We start from the raw sequence: 14317 nt of genomic DNA, 5'->3' as shown, positions 1-14317 counted from the left end.
TTAGCCTTCAAGCCCCTTTAAATGTAGAACCCGTGTATTCTCCATGCCGCCCTGTCTTTATATGATATTTGCTCTAATTCAGCGTGGAAAACACATTAAAAGCAGAATCAGCGATGCGCTCGTGCTGAAGGCGTGAGGTGCTCCGTGTTTTTTCATGTTTGACTATCAGAAAATGTGCTGCTGCTGTTTTAAAAATGTAAGGGTCCTAAATCATGCAGATCACACCGTGTAAGACCACACAGGAGCACAGCATTCCTGCTGTTACAGCACTGCTGTAAGCACGAGCCTAAGTCAAGTGCAGCAGCTTTGATATGACAGAAAATTAAAGAGGACTGCTGGAACATCTGTCCTGCTCTTACAGGGGGCTGGAGTGTCTGTCGATTATGTGGGAGGTGTTTCTATCCCTCCGTGTCTGCTTGTTTGTTTATTATCCTGAAGAAATTTGGTGGGGGGACTCCCTTAGTGGACGTCCAGATCTAAATTTGTGATTGGCACCTTCACATCTTTATTTACAATTCTAAGATTCCTTCACAGGCATGCAGATACGTTTTTTTAATGTTATATTTTATTCAAATAAACATATACTGGGGCGATCGTGGCTCAAGAGTTGGGAGTTCACCTTGTAATCGGAAGGTTGCCGGTTCGAGCCCCGGCTTGGACAGTCTCGGTCGTTGTGTCCTTGGGCAAGACACTTCACCCGTTGCCTACTGGTGGTGGTCAGAGGGCCCGGTGGCGCCAGTGTCCGGCAGCCTCGCCTCTGTCAGTGCGCCCCAGGGTGGCTGTGGCTACAATGTAGCTTTCCATCACCAGTGTGTGAATGGGTGGATGACTGGATATGTAAAGCGCTTTGGGGTCCTTAGGGACTAGTAAAGCGCTATATAAATACAGGCCATTTACCATTTTACCATATACTGTTATAGTTAGAAGAACTTGCTTTTACACATGCACCAATATTGTAATTAAATCATTACTTCACACTTATATTTTATTATAGTAGCTGTTTGATATATTTCAAGGATGAATATGAATATTTCTGTGATCTTCCCAAATGCACAGTTATTTGAGATTATGATGATTATGATTGCAAAAACTGAGAACTGAAAAGTGACCCCAGTGGTGTAGGATCAGAATCCATGTAAACACTTTTAAATTGACTTTCAGTTTTCTAGGCTGAACAATTGCTTACTTTAACATAAATTTTCTTGCAACCTAAACTAATTTAAACATTTTTCTTATACACAATATTACCAAAAGTATTCAATCATCCATCCAAGTAATTGAATTCAGGTGTTCCAATCACTTCCGTGGCCACATGTGTATAAAGTGAAGCACGCAGGCATACAGACTACCTCTGCAAACATTTGTCAATAATGGGTCCGCTGTGGTATTATGATAGGATGCCACATGTGCAACAAGTCCAGCTGTGAAATTTACTCGCTACTAAATATTCCACAGCCAAGTGTTAGTGGTGTTATAACAAAGTGGAAGCAATATGGAATAACAGCAACTCAGCCATGAAGTGGTGAGTATAAAATCATACAGCACATAGAGTACAGAGATGTCCAACTTTCTGCAGAGTCAATCACTACAGATCTCCAAACTTCATGTGGTCCTCAGCTGCATGTTTGTATGTGTGCAATCACGATGGGACACCTGGACCAAAAATTCTAGGCCGATATTTTTTTGCCCCAGTGAAGCCCTTAATATGACTGCACACCAGTGCACAAAGCAGGCCCCATAAAGACATGGATGAGCGAGTTTGGTGTAGAAGAACTTGACTGGCCTGAACAGAGTCCTGACCTTAACCCTACATAACACCTTTGGAATAAATTACAGAGGAGGCTTTGAGCCAGGCCTTCTCATCCAACAGTGTCTGAACTCACAAATGCGCTTCTGAAAGAATAGTCAAAAATTCCCGTAAACACACTCATCACCTTGTGGAAAGCCTTCCCAGATGAGCTGAAGCTGTTATAGCAGCAGAGGGTGGACCGACATTATATTAAACCCTATGGATTAAGAATGGGATGTCACATGTTCAAATGCATGTGAAGGCTGATACGGGAATACTTTTGCCAATATAGTGTATAATAACATCTGATATGAGCCAGCTTCAACAAGTAAATAAAATTTTTTTAAAAAACATGACATGAAGGGTAGCACACAGTAACTATGAGCTGATTGTGAAATGAGCTGAAAAGTAGCCAGAAACACGGAAAAAAACAAAACATGTGGCATTTCGCATTTCATAAGAACTGAACAGTGGGTATTTTTAATAACTCATCCCTTTAGACTTCACCAGGTTTGTGTTGTTGGTGCTTTTTTGAGCACTTTCAAAGAAAATACATGACAAACAATGTGGCCCAATAAGTTTTTGCTTTAGAGTGAAATTGTGGTCTTTTATTAGTCTGTTACTTAGCTGTAATTAGCAGGTCTTTGTGTGTTACAGCCACACATTTTATGGATGAAATGTGCTAACCAGTGCTGCTAGAGCCCTAGTCACGTAAGCCTAGTGATTGGTGGGGGACCCCCTGGCAACCCAAAATCTTTGTGAACTTCAGCCACCACTAAATGAATTAATTACATTTTTAACTTAATAGGTGGCTGGCATCAGAGAATATACACTTTCCTAGCAAATGCTTGTTGTCAGGGGACCAGTCTCTATACCTGTTTGATTGGGGCTTATCCATACTTCCTAGCACTGCCTACCCTGCTTTCCAATTATGGCCCCTTGTGGCTCCAAAGTTTTACTTTAGTTTGACATTATGGTGGCTACATCTTCAGTTTTACTTGATTTGAATCCTTGTTACTTTATCATTCTCCGAGGGCTTAAATGGTAAATGCACAGCAGTTTAGAAGAATAATTTTAACAGGAGATAGCTAGTCTTGGAGCTAGTGAACTAAACTAAAACAATAATAAATAAAAATTAAATGTATATTAATATATAATCTATAAACTTGATTATGAAATGACCATAATGATCAAATATTATAAAACTGCCATTTGTGTGGGTGGCGTATTATGAATAGTATCTTTAGTCTGTGATCCCACCCTGTACTAACTAGAGCTTCATACTGCATAGCTCAGCATGGCTGCAGTCTTTGTTAAGTAATCAGTGGACTTCACATAAGCGTTAATTTAAAAAGGTTTTTGAAGGGAAGAGGTAATTTTGCAATAGTTGCTCTTCCACTTGTGAAATATAAATGAGTAAATTATTATTATTATTCTGCCAGCACCACTCAGCATAAGATGCAGTGAGAGCTGACATGATGATTAAGTCAGAAGCCTGAAGCAACTGTCGATGCTCAGTCCACTCAAACAGAAAACAGGTGTCAGTGTCCACCAGACCCACTGATGCTCAGTATCTCACACACACACACACACACACACACACACACACACACACACACACACACACACACACACACACACACACACACACACACTTAAAGCCATATATTTAGTATATTCTATTAAATATTATTTATTTAATATTTCTATACTTGCTATCAACACTACAAGGTTGTTCAGTTATGCATCAGGTGCTTAGTGTGTACTTTAGATATTCACACATGCTTTGCAGAAAAGCTAAGTTCAGTGAATAGATGAATAAATCAATAGAAAACTGATGAAGTGATACAAATATATGCTCAAATACAACCATGTACTGGTTTCTTGGTGTTGTACTTCATGACCTCCTTCTTTATGAAATGTGAATATAGATTTCCTATTCAGAAAACTGGCTATGAAAGTTTCAGGACACAGCTTAATTAAGGGTTTTAGACGTTCAAGACTCTCCAAGAATGTTTTGAGGTCGACCGATGACTCTTTAATCCAAGGGAAACACAGGAGGGCGGGTGGAAGGTGAGGACAGAGAAAAATATTTGAATTTTCTCAAACAGTTTGACACAGCCTCGTCTTGTCTCTCCGATAACAGATGCAAATTACTATTTCCTCCATCTGGGATACATTAGAAAGAAGATCTTATCATATTTAGCTGCCAAACAAACTTAGAACTATAACAACTCTGTGCAAGCCTCGCAGCCAGATAGCAAATGAGTAACAGCCACAGATACAAAAACACAAGCAACAGACTCTAATCTAATGTGTTTGCCTGATTAATGTGGTTTTAAACAGATTTTCCTCTCACATAAAATAATAGTTTATTTGGTGAGTCAAAAGAATTTCTTGAAAGTCTAAAACAATGGGCCTGAGATCACCAGATTAGCTATTCTCCCCCTTCTTGTATATCATACAGAGCCAAAACAGTGAAACTGAGTGTTTGGGTGATGGCACAAACACTTTAACTGTATTCTCTAACACCACAGTCATTTTAAGTTTGAGTTGTCTGATGAAATACAATATCTGTATCTGCTTGTGACCTTTACCAAAAGTAAACAGACAATATCTGTATGTTTGGCCCCTTGCTTGTCATATCCAAGGTCATTTACCTTTCATCCAACTAGAATCATCCCCACTTGTTTCTAGCAAATATACAGGTGCCAGAGCAGCACAAAATTACTGGTCCCGAAGTGAGAATCACTGACTTTAGAGGCTATGGGAAGAAATTTACATCGGATTTGCATATGCAGCTTGAAGATTATGTAACATTTGCTTCTCAAACTTTTCAAAAATGCTGGCTGGTTCACAAAAAGCAGCAAGACAGAACTGGCTCAGCAACAACAAAGGAACCACATCTATAGAAAACAGATAAATGTTTGATTTGGAGTTCAACCTAAGAGATATTTCTCCTCTAAACTTTTAGATCTTTTTTTTTTTTTAGAAAATGGTCGAAAACTTGAAAAGGTAAAGCTTCTCAATATTTCATGAGAAAAAGAACATCCTAATAACATTCATGAAGGAAAATCTTGTTTCATCATCTTTCCCCTGCTGTTAATCATTTCATCACATCATCCTCTGATCATTCACGATCAGGGGGATTGATGGTGAAGTCCACCCACAAAACCACCAACCTGTATATAGAACTCACCTGTGTTTAAGCAGCTATGACAGCAAAAATTATGCTTACAAACCGATGCATCTGTGTTGATAATAGAATAGAACAAATAAGATAAAGGAGGAGAATTTTCCTGTCTTTAATGAAAACCTGTAACAGATGGTGTTATGTAAGGGATCTAAGTACTTCTTTCACCACTGAAATACCATTAACTCAAAACATGATGCAATGAATGATTAATACTGGACCTTGAGGTGTGCAGTCAGAGCAATGATTGTTCAAGGTAAAAAAGTCAATGCTTTCCCTCATCACCTCCATACATCATGCGATTTCCAAACACTGTTAGAGCGTAGACTATAACAGCAGCAGCAGTGAGATTTCTTTTTCCATCATTGGTGGCCAATAGCGTTTCACATCACCAGCACAACAGAACTGGAGCGCCATCCATTAGCCTGTCAGAAACTTTGAATTAGAATTGATTCTTCTTGCCACAATTATTCATCTGTTCCTATTATTTATCATGGTGACAACAGTGCTGCTGTGTTTGATTGGGTGATTGGCTCAGATTTTGGGGTGCAAAATTAGAAGTCAGAGAACAGTTGCTCCCCAAACACTTGACAACTGATCTGTTTGGCCAGCGTCTGGAGAAGCAGCGGAGCCCAAATGAGCACACTTATCTGAGTTGCACTCCCTACATACTGATTTACGAGATGTTTTCTCTGTTATTAAATTGTTTTGTCATTTGTCATCTTTTGTTCAAACTATAAAAAAAGACTAACAAAACATCAAAATTGTGATAATTTGCTTTTTGAGGTGACATGTGTGAGGCATCGTTTCAAGGCATTTCTTTATATGTGTGACTGACAGAGAATATACTGCAGAACTGATTGTGAAAGCACTGAAAAACTGTTGAAACACTAACTAAAGCTGCAGCTTTATGTTGACTGTGGCATGTCGCTTAGAGAAAGTATGAGTGGCAGCAAATAACTACTGCTGAATGGCAGAATGCGAGCATTAATATCTCAGGCAAAGAATAAAAAATGGCTATAATCTAAATGACATCGGGTAAAGTAAACAGGGACATCGGATCACTGAGGTGAAGCAGATGACACAGCTCAGCAACACAACAGAGAGGAGCAGTGGATACATGATTGATGGATAAATGAATGAATGAGAATGTGAATAGTGCCCCCGAGTTGCTCAGGCATGCAAAATACACTGGAATTTCACCCAGGCTAATTGTAGGAGACATGTAAACTTCTGCAATACTAACTCTATTAGACGCTATCCATTTATTCTCTTTGGTTACAAAGCCATTTCTAAGGCTTTCGGGCTCCAGGGAAGCACAGCCAGGGCCATTACAGTGGGAACATAGGGATGGGAACCGATAAGAATTTAGTGATTCCAATTCCTTTATCAATATCACTTATCCATTGGATTCCTTATAAATTCCCGTCGGCTTCACTTTAAGAGTCACCACCACCCCTAAGCAGCATATCATGGCGTTCATGCAAATTGTTAAATACTGTGTAGTCAAATGTTTGTGCATGTTGGAGGTATTTTCCATCTTGCCTGTGATCAGTGTTGTGGTCATTACTCAAAAAAGTAACTCCAAAAGTAAAAGGTTATTACATACAGAGCCCCGCAGGGGACATGGGAGAAAAAAATTTAAGACGGACTTTTGCGCGATCTCGCAAAACAAACTCGGGATCGCGCAAAAGTCCGTCTTAATTTTTTTTTTTCTCCCATGTGTTTTTTTTCTCCCCTGAGGGGCTCCGTAATTACAAGTATTACACAGAACTCTTTTCTTAAAAGTAAATGGTAAATGGCCTGTATTTATATAGCACTTTACTAGTCCCTAAGGACCCCAAAGCACTTTACATATCCAGTCATCCACCCATTCACACACTGGTGATGGCAAGCTACATTGTAGTCACTGTAGCATTCCAGCCAGACTTTATTCAGACGATGCACTCAATGATCATTACGGATGGACCATGGTGGGGTATTCCAAACCATTTATTCTCAAGTTACCATAGACACATCGTAAGAGCTGTAATCATGACATAAAACAAAATAAAACATAAAACATTCACTTGATAGATTGATTCACGTTTCCGTTATGCTAATTAATTCACAGAAAAGGCACAGGAGGTGCTAGCATCAGCCTGCTAGATCACTCATAAACTTATTAACAATCAAATAATACATTTACAAATTGTCCGAAATGTAAACAACAAGTACAACAAACAAACATACCTGTTCGCCTTCCAGCTAGATGCTAATTTAAAGATGGATGGAAAACGGTAACTTTCTCATTAACTGTTTCTATGGCAAGCAGTAGCAATACGATCTTCCTTCCCGGAAGTTGCCCGTTCCGAATTTCAAAATAAGAGTCGAATCTATATTATAAGGTATAATTTGTTCAGGGATTTAACTGTTTAAAAAATATCAATAAGATAAATAATCTGGGTCATTTACACTCCCACCAAATCATTAGTGTAACAAACATCATAACTCCATAACCATAGGAAGAGAGAACACAAATGATTTCATAATACAAATAATGACCAAACAACAGAAGCATAGTATGCAAGGAATGAACTAGTCATTTTTCAACAATAAGACTAGTTTTTGAACTGGCCATTCGAGCACTGACCGCTTAGTAAGACGTTCACCATTTTTGCCAAGTTTCCTGTCACCTAGACAAAGCTTCACTCTCCTAACCAGTCCATCTCTGTCCATTGTAGTCTCTACGACTCTTCCCATCCTCCATTCATTTCTGGGCAAGTCTTCATCCTTCATTATGACTATATCCCCGATCTGTAGGTTTCTCTTTGGGGTGTGCCAGCGTTGTCTAAAGGCAATGTTGGCCAAGTACTCTCTCCGCCAACGGCTCCAGAACTGCTCGGCCAAATATTGTACGTGGCGCCATCTCTTTCTCGCATACATATCTTCCCTTATGAATTTGCCGGGGGGAGGAAGGGCCATGGTAGACTTCAGGGTAAGTAAGTGGTTTGGTGTCAGTGGCTCAAGACTGTTGGGATCATGTAGGTTTTCAATAGTGAGAGGACGACTATTAACTATCGTCATTGCTTCATAGAAGAATGCTCAGAGGGAAGCATCAGGTAGGTTTCCAGGTGAGAGTCCAAGGGTCGCGTTGAGAACACTCCTGACTGTTCTAATTTGACGCTCCCACACTCCACCAACATGACTTGAACCAGGAGCATTTAGGATGAAGTCACACTGCTTCTTAGAAAGGAAGTTCGTCAGTTTATCACCATCTAATTCCACGAGGGCTTCCTGCAGTTCATTCTTGGCTCCTAGGAAGTTACTGCCTTGGTCAGATTTGATCTGGCGCACGGCTCCACGTATAGCAATGAACCAGCGCAGTCCAATTATGAATGAGTCTGTAGATAGGTCCTCCAGCATTTCAATATGGATGGCTCTAGAGGAGAAGCAGGTAAAAAGGAGACCATATCGTTTTCGCACACTACGTCCTTGCTTGCTATAGAAGGGTCCAAAGCAATCCATTCCACAGTAGGTAAAGGGTGGAGATGGATTTACTCGCTCTGGAGGGAGATCGGCCATTTTCTGTTCTTCTGTCCGTCTCCGAAGCTTCCGACAAACTACACATTGGCGAAGATAGGATGCAACCGTCCTACCAATTCCTGGTATCCAGTAACCTCTTGTCCTAATTGCACTGAGAGTCATCCCCTTGCCTTGATGCTTGACTTCTTCATGACAGTATGCTATGATCATCCTTGTAACATGGTGTTCCTTTGGAATGATGGTAGGGTGTTTGACTGAGAGAGGAAGGTTTGAATCACGGAGTCGACCTCCCACCTTAATCACACCATTGTTGTCCAAGAAGGGGTTGAGGTGATGTAGCTTGTTATGAGGTGGCAGCTGACGACCTTTCCTCAATAGCCGCACTTCCTCCGAGTATGTTTGTCTCTGCAGATCTTTGATGATGAGGCGCTCTGCTTCTTCTCTTTCCTGCACTGTAGAGAGGCCAATTGACTTATCCTTGTTGATCTTTCGAAGAATGCGAGCCACTGCACAGATGGCGCAAGTCCAGGACGAGAACTTTGTCAGCCGATAAGTAAGAGAATCTTGTTCTACAGTTTCCGTGTTTCCTTAACTTCTGGATCTCCGACTGACAGTTCCAGAGCCACCTCTTCTGAGAGGTCAACTCTCTTTTCCCATAGAAATGCTGGGCCGGTAAACCAGTTCGATGATATTAGCTCATTGACAAAACAACCTCTAGAAGCACGATCCGCAGGATTCTGGTTGGTAGGGACGTATCTCCATTGCCTTTGATTCGTGTAGAGATGTATCTTCTGGATACGGTTGGCTATGAATGTGTGAAAACGTCGAGCCTCGTTATTGATGTACCCTAGTACAACCTTGGAATTGGTCCAAAAATGCTCTTCAATGTCCGTATATCCAAGTTCTTCCTTCAAAACATTGCTGGTTTTCACAGAGATGACTGCAGCCGTCAACTCTAATCTTGGGATCGTGGTGACCTTTGTTGGGGCGACGCGAGATTTGGCCATGACTAGTGCACAGTGGATGTCTCCTTCTTCATTGCTAAGCCTCAGATATGAACACTGTCCATAGCCAGTAGTGCTTGCGTCGGAGAAGTGATGTAACTCACGTTTGATAACCTTTCCGAAATCTGCCGGGGCGTAACTTCGGGGTATATTTATCCTCTCCAAGTTGTTGAGGTCGTTTTTCCATTTCTCCCACCGTGGGCGAAGTTCGTTGGTTAGAGGGTCGTCCCAACCTGTTCCATGGCAGCACATCTGCTGCAGTACTTCCTTTCCAATGAGCAAAAAAGGGGCTATGAGACCCAAGGGATCGTACAGGGATGCAACAATGGACAATATGCCTCGACGCGTTGCAGGCTGTTCCTTAAGGTTGGTGCTGATCTTCAGGCAGTCTGATTCGACGTGCCATTGGATACCCAACGCTCTCTCTGAAGGTAAGTTATCAAAGGCAAGGTTGAGGTCTTTAATGTCTGATGCACGTTCAGTTGCTGGTATGCTTTCCAGGACAGCTTTGTCGTTGGACACAAACTTGTGGAGCCTAAGACCACCCAGGGCACAAAGTCTTCTGGCTTCTTCTGCTAACTTGATAGCCTTCTCTGAGCTGTCTGTACTTGTGACTCCATCGTCGACATAGAAATCTCTTAGAATGAACTGAGAGCCTAATGGGTATTGGTCTTTATTTTCTGTAGCCAAATGCTTCAATCCGTAGTTCGCACAACCAGGTGATGAGGCTGCAAAGATATGCACCCTCATACGGTATTCTTGGGGTTGTGCACCGAGATCTCCTTTCTTCCACCAAAGGAAGCGCAGGTAATCCTGGTCCAACTTCCTCACATGAAATTGATGAAACATTTTCTCTATGTCGCACATCAATGCAGTGGAGTGCAACCGGAAGCGAAGGAGTACGCCGTTGAGATTGTTCATCAGGTCAGGACCAGTGAGCAGATGATCATTCAGACTGGTTCCCTGGTACTTGGCAGAGCAGTCGAACACCACGCGCAGTTTGTCTGGCTTCTTGTCGTGGAATACACCGTGATGAGGTATGTACCATTTTTCGCCCTCTTTCCCATCATCATGGACTTCCTCTGCATCACCCTTTTCTATGACCTCCTCCATGAACTTGACATACTGTTCTTTATACCCTTCATCCTTTAACAGCTTCCTCTTTAGATGGCTCAGACGCATGACTGCAAGCTGTTTGTTGTCAGGTAAGGTAGGTCTCTCCTTAAAGGGTAACGGCATCTCGTAGTGACCTAGACTGTTCTTTTTGATGTGGTTCTTGAGTTTGTCCAGGAACAGGATGTCCTCCTGAGACACTGGTTTGCCGTCTTCCTTAGCATCCTTAAAGTCAGACTCTAGAATGCGAATGGCATCTGCCGGGGTGACTGGTGGGAGCTCCCTGACTGCAACTCGGAAGCACTGTCCCGCCGTACTTGAAGTGTCGGGGCATGTCGACGCACCACCAACTATGCTCCATCCTAAGTCGGTACAAATTGCGTAAGGCTCATCGTCTCCTCCCGTTATGACGTCTCTTGGTGCCATTGCTCGTGCACAGTTATAGCCTATCAATAAACCAACCTCACAGTCCTGTAGAGGTGGAATCTCTTCTATGACCTTGGAGAGATGATTCCATCTTTTAGCTGTCTCGCTTGTTGGGATATGGGCTCTGTTTACCGGTATGCAATCCTTGGTATAAGCAGGAGGAAGGTTGATGAGGAGGGAAGAGCGATAACCCCGAACACAAAGCCCTGAGACTCTTTGGCTCTTTACAATCACGTCACGTCCGATCATAGTAGTTAACTTCAGCTTAACTGGACAGGAATCTGCCTTTAGTACATCACTCAGTTCCTGGTCAACAAATGTCGTGTCGCTTTGTGTGTCCAGCAGGGCGTAAACCAGTTTCTCAGTTCCTGCATCCTTTTTTGACACCCACACAGGCACAATCATTGATGTGTTAGTTGGCTGTCCAGTAATCACTGACATTGAAGTTGCAGCAGCCTCAGGATAGTGGTTTCCTGTGGCAGGACCCTTTCCTTCTTTACATAGTTGTCATCGTGTAAACAAGTGGGATGTTTACCCTTGCACGTGTTGCATGAGTGTCGATGTCGACAGTCTTTTGCACTATGTCCAGGTTTGGTGCAGCCATAGCAGAGTTTATGTTCTCTGACAACGACAGAGACTGTCCAAGCCGGGGCTCGAACCGGCAACCTTCCGATTACAAGGCGAACTCCCAACTCTTGAGCCACGATCGCAGTAACAGGAGAAAGACAAATACTTTTTTTTCTCTAAGGAGAAAGGCATTCGTTATACTAGTTGTTACGCTACTGTTATGTTACTCTGTAAAATGATATGAAACACACCGTCTCACACCTGATAATATAAACCTAGAGGCTACAGCCCCTAATGAGGACACGTGATCTTTCTCTTAGCATTTAGGTATGAACACAAAGCCGACAGCATATATCCAAGATGAAAACCATCACAAAGAGAAACGGAGTTTGTTACCTGTTGAAGTTCAGCAGCGACTGGCTTCATCACAAATGACTGCTCACTTCATCACGGTGCTGGACTGGGGTCAGCATTTATGCTGCTTTAGCATCTCTCTGGGTTCTTGGGTAGCTTAGCATTAGCATGCTATGCTTGCGGGGAGGTAAAGTTGTGCAAACAGTATCATACAAATGTTTCTCTCCTGAAGCAGTCTCCATTTTACATTCTCCCTCTCATCCTTTTGTGCAATAAAAATAAAAGTAATGTCCATATCCACTCTGTAAACTGCTTACGTGGGATTACGTGGGTTAAAAACGGCTCTTTTTGTAGAAGACGATGGATATAAGTGCACGCACTGACTTCATTACACAAACATCCACCATCAGAACAGGGTATGGATAAAATAACTGTTTTGAGTTGTGACCTTTTTAGCTGGCTTAGTGCAGGGACCCATGTATTTTGTTAACATCTTATCCAGCTTGGAGTCAATGGGGAAATTGGAGTCTATCCCAGCTTTCATGTGTCTAACACAGGGAGACAGCTCTTCATATGCACACATGCACACTTCCATCCAAGTTAGAATCACCAGCTAATACAACAGTCTTTGGACTGTCGGCTGAACACAAACTACTTGAAGCTGACCCACAGGCACAAAGAGAATCTATATACAGTCCCGATCAAAAGTTTAAGACCACTTGAAAAATGGGAAAAAATCTTACTTTGCATGGTTGGAGCCTAACAAGGTTCAAAGTAGAGCTTCAACATGCAACAAGGAGAAATGGGAGTGAGACAAAACATTTTTTGAGCATGCAATTGATTGAAAACAACACTTATATTTTATAAACTGAATAGAAATATATTTTTTTAGAGTAAGTAAACCTTGGGTTTGGTTGAGTTGTACACAGTATAGATGACAAAAGAGCGCAAATGGGCTATAAACACACATTTAGCAAAAGAACAAACAAACCATGACAGGGCTATTTATCCTTCTCAGGTTATCTGCAATGGACAGTTTTGTTGTTTCCTTTCCAAAAGGGGAGGGGAAGGAAAAGATTTAGCTGTCTCCATATTGTCTTTGTGTTTACAAAGATGAGCTGAAAATGTGAGACTGGATGCATGCAGCTTCTGCAGGGAAGAAATCAATAATCAGGACCCCTGGAGAATCACAAGATAAGCCTAAAGTGTTGCAGAAAGATTACAAGGATAACAAGAAAAACAATTTCTGCTAAATAAAATGGTTAAAGGACACTGCCCTGTTAATTTTTTTAAATTCTTGATTTGTTTTCTTTTGAATCATAGTTGCACCTCTAGCTCCCATTACATCCAGGCATCACTCTTTAGGTGGGATAACAATATTGTAGAGAAGTCTTGACTTTGACAACGAAGGTTTACGCTGAGCCTGAAGTCTACTCTGACCTTTCTGAAGGTCATGCCGTACATGTTGATGAAAACACCACTTCCGAGTCTGTTTCATGAGATTTTGCTATATTGATACTCAAGCAAAATGCTACAGAGCTACCACAGAATTACAGACAACTTCAAGCTCTTTTCAAACTGTGACACTTAGCCTGATTTTTTTTATCTTCGGTATCAAGTTACATTTATGAATGTCGGTTTTTGAACCTGGGATTAAGCATTATTTTCTCTGCCTAAGATGCAGTCATGACATGAGAATCTATGACATCTATGATTTTCTTATCAGCTACCTAAGCTGTTAGCTGTCATTTATCTCTTTGAAACTTTCATTTCCCCAAAGTTGCCCTAAAAAACACTGCATGTGCATAAACGCTTTCATTTGTATTATGATTAAATGATCCCACAGAACACTGAGCTTTGGCTAAGGTGGTTAAGTGGGTCATCTACCGGTGGGAAGGTTGGTGGACTGATCCCCGACTCCTTCACTCTGCATGCCAAAGTATTTTTGAGCAAGATACTGAACCCCAAGTTGCCCCAAATACATCCATTTGTGAGTTCATGTAAATATTTGAAAGTACAGATACTCTATATTGCTAAAATTATTCACTCGTCTGCCATCACTTGCATATGAACATGAGTGACATCCCATTATTAATCCATAGGGTTTAATACAATGTCAGCCCACCCTTTGCTGCTATAACAGTTTCAGTTATTGTGGGAAGGCTTTCCACAAGGTTTAGGAGTGTGTTTATAGAGTTTTTTAACCATTCTTCCAGAACCAAATTTGTGAGGTTGGACACTGATGTTGGACAACAAGGGCTCCACTCTAATTCATCCCACACCAAATTTACTCATCCAAATCTTTATAGAGCTTAATTTGTGCATTGGTGCGCAATGATGTTGGAA

The 14317-nt window shown here is 41.5% G+C and overlaps 1 protein-coding gene across 3 annotated transcripts in view; it reads right to left on the bottom strand.

Moving 5' to 3' along the window:
* Positions 1–12381, bottom strand: part of LOC146515053 (alpha-1,3-mannosyl-glycoprotein 4-beta-N-acetylglucosaminyltransferase C-like) — a 115742-nt gene extending 103361 nt beyond the window's left edge. For 2 of the 3 annotated variants that reach the window (XM_085165541.1, XM_085165540.1), the window contains exon 1: positions 12014–12381. The gene's annotated coding sequence lies outside the window, so the exon portion shown is untranslated. The remainder of the gene's footprint in view (positions 1–12013) is intronic. The other variant, XM_085165539.1, reaches the window with a different exon arrangement.
* Positions 12382–14317: the final 1936 nt, after the last annotated feature.

Source organism: Neolamprologus multifasciatus, chromosome 7 (genome assembly GCF_963576455.1).
Source record: "Neolamprologus multifasciatus chromosome 7, fNeoMul1.2, whole genome shotgun sequence".
NCBI lineage: Eukaryota > Metazoa > Chordata > Actinopteri > Cichliformes > Cichlidae > Neolamprologus > Neolamprologus multifasciatus.
This window is presented reverse-complemented; position numbering and strand designations above follow the sequence as displayed.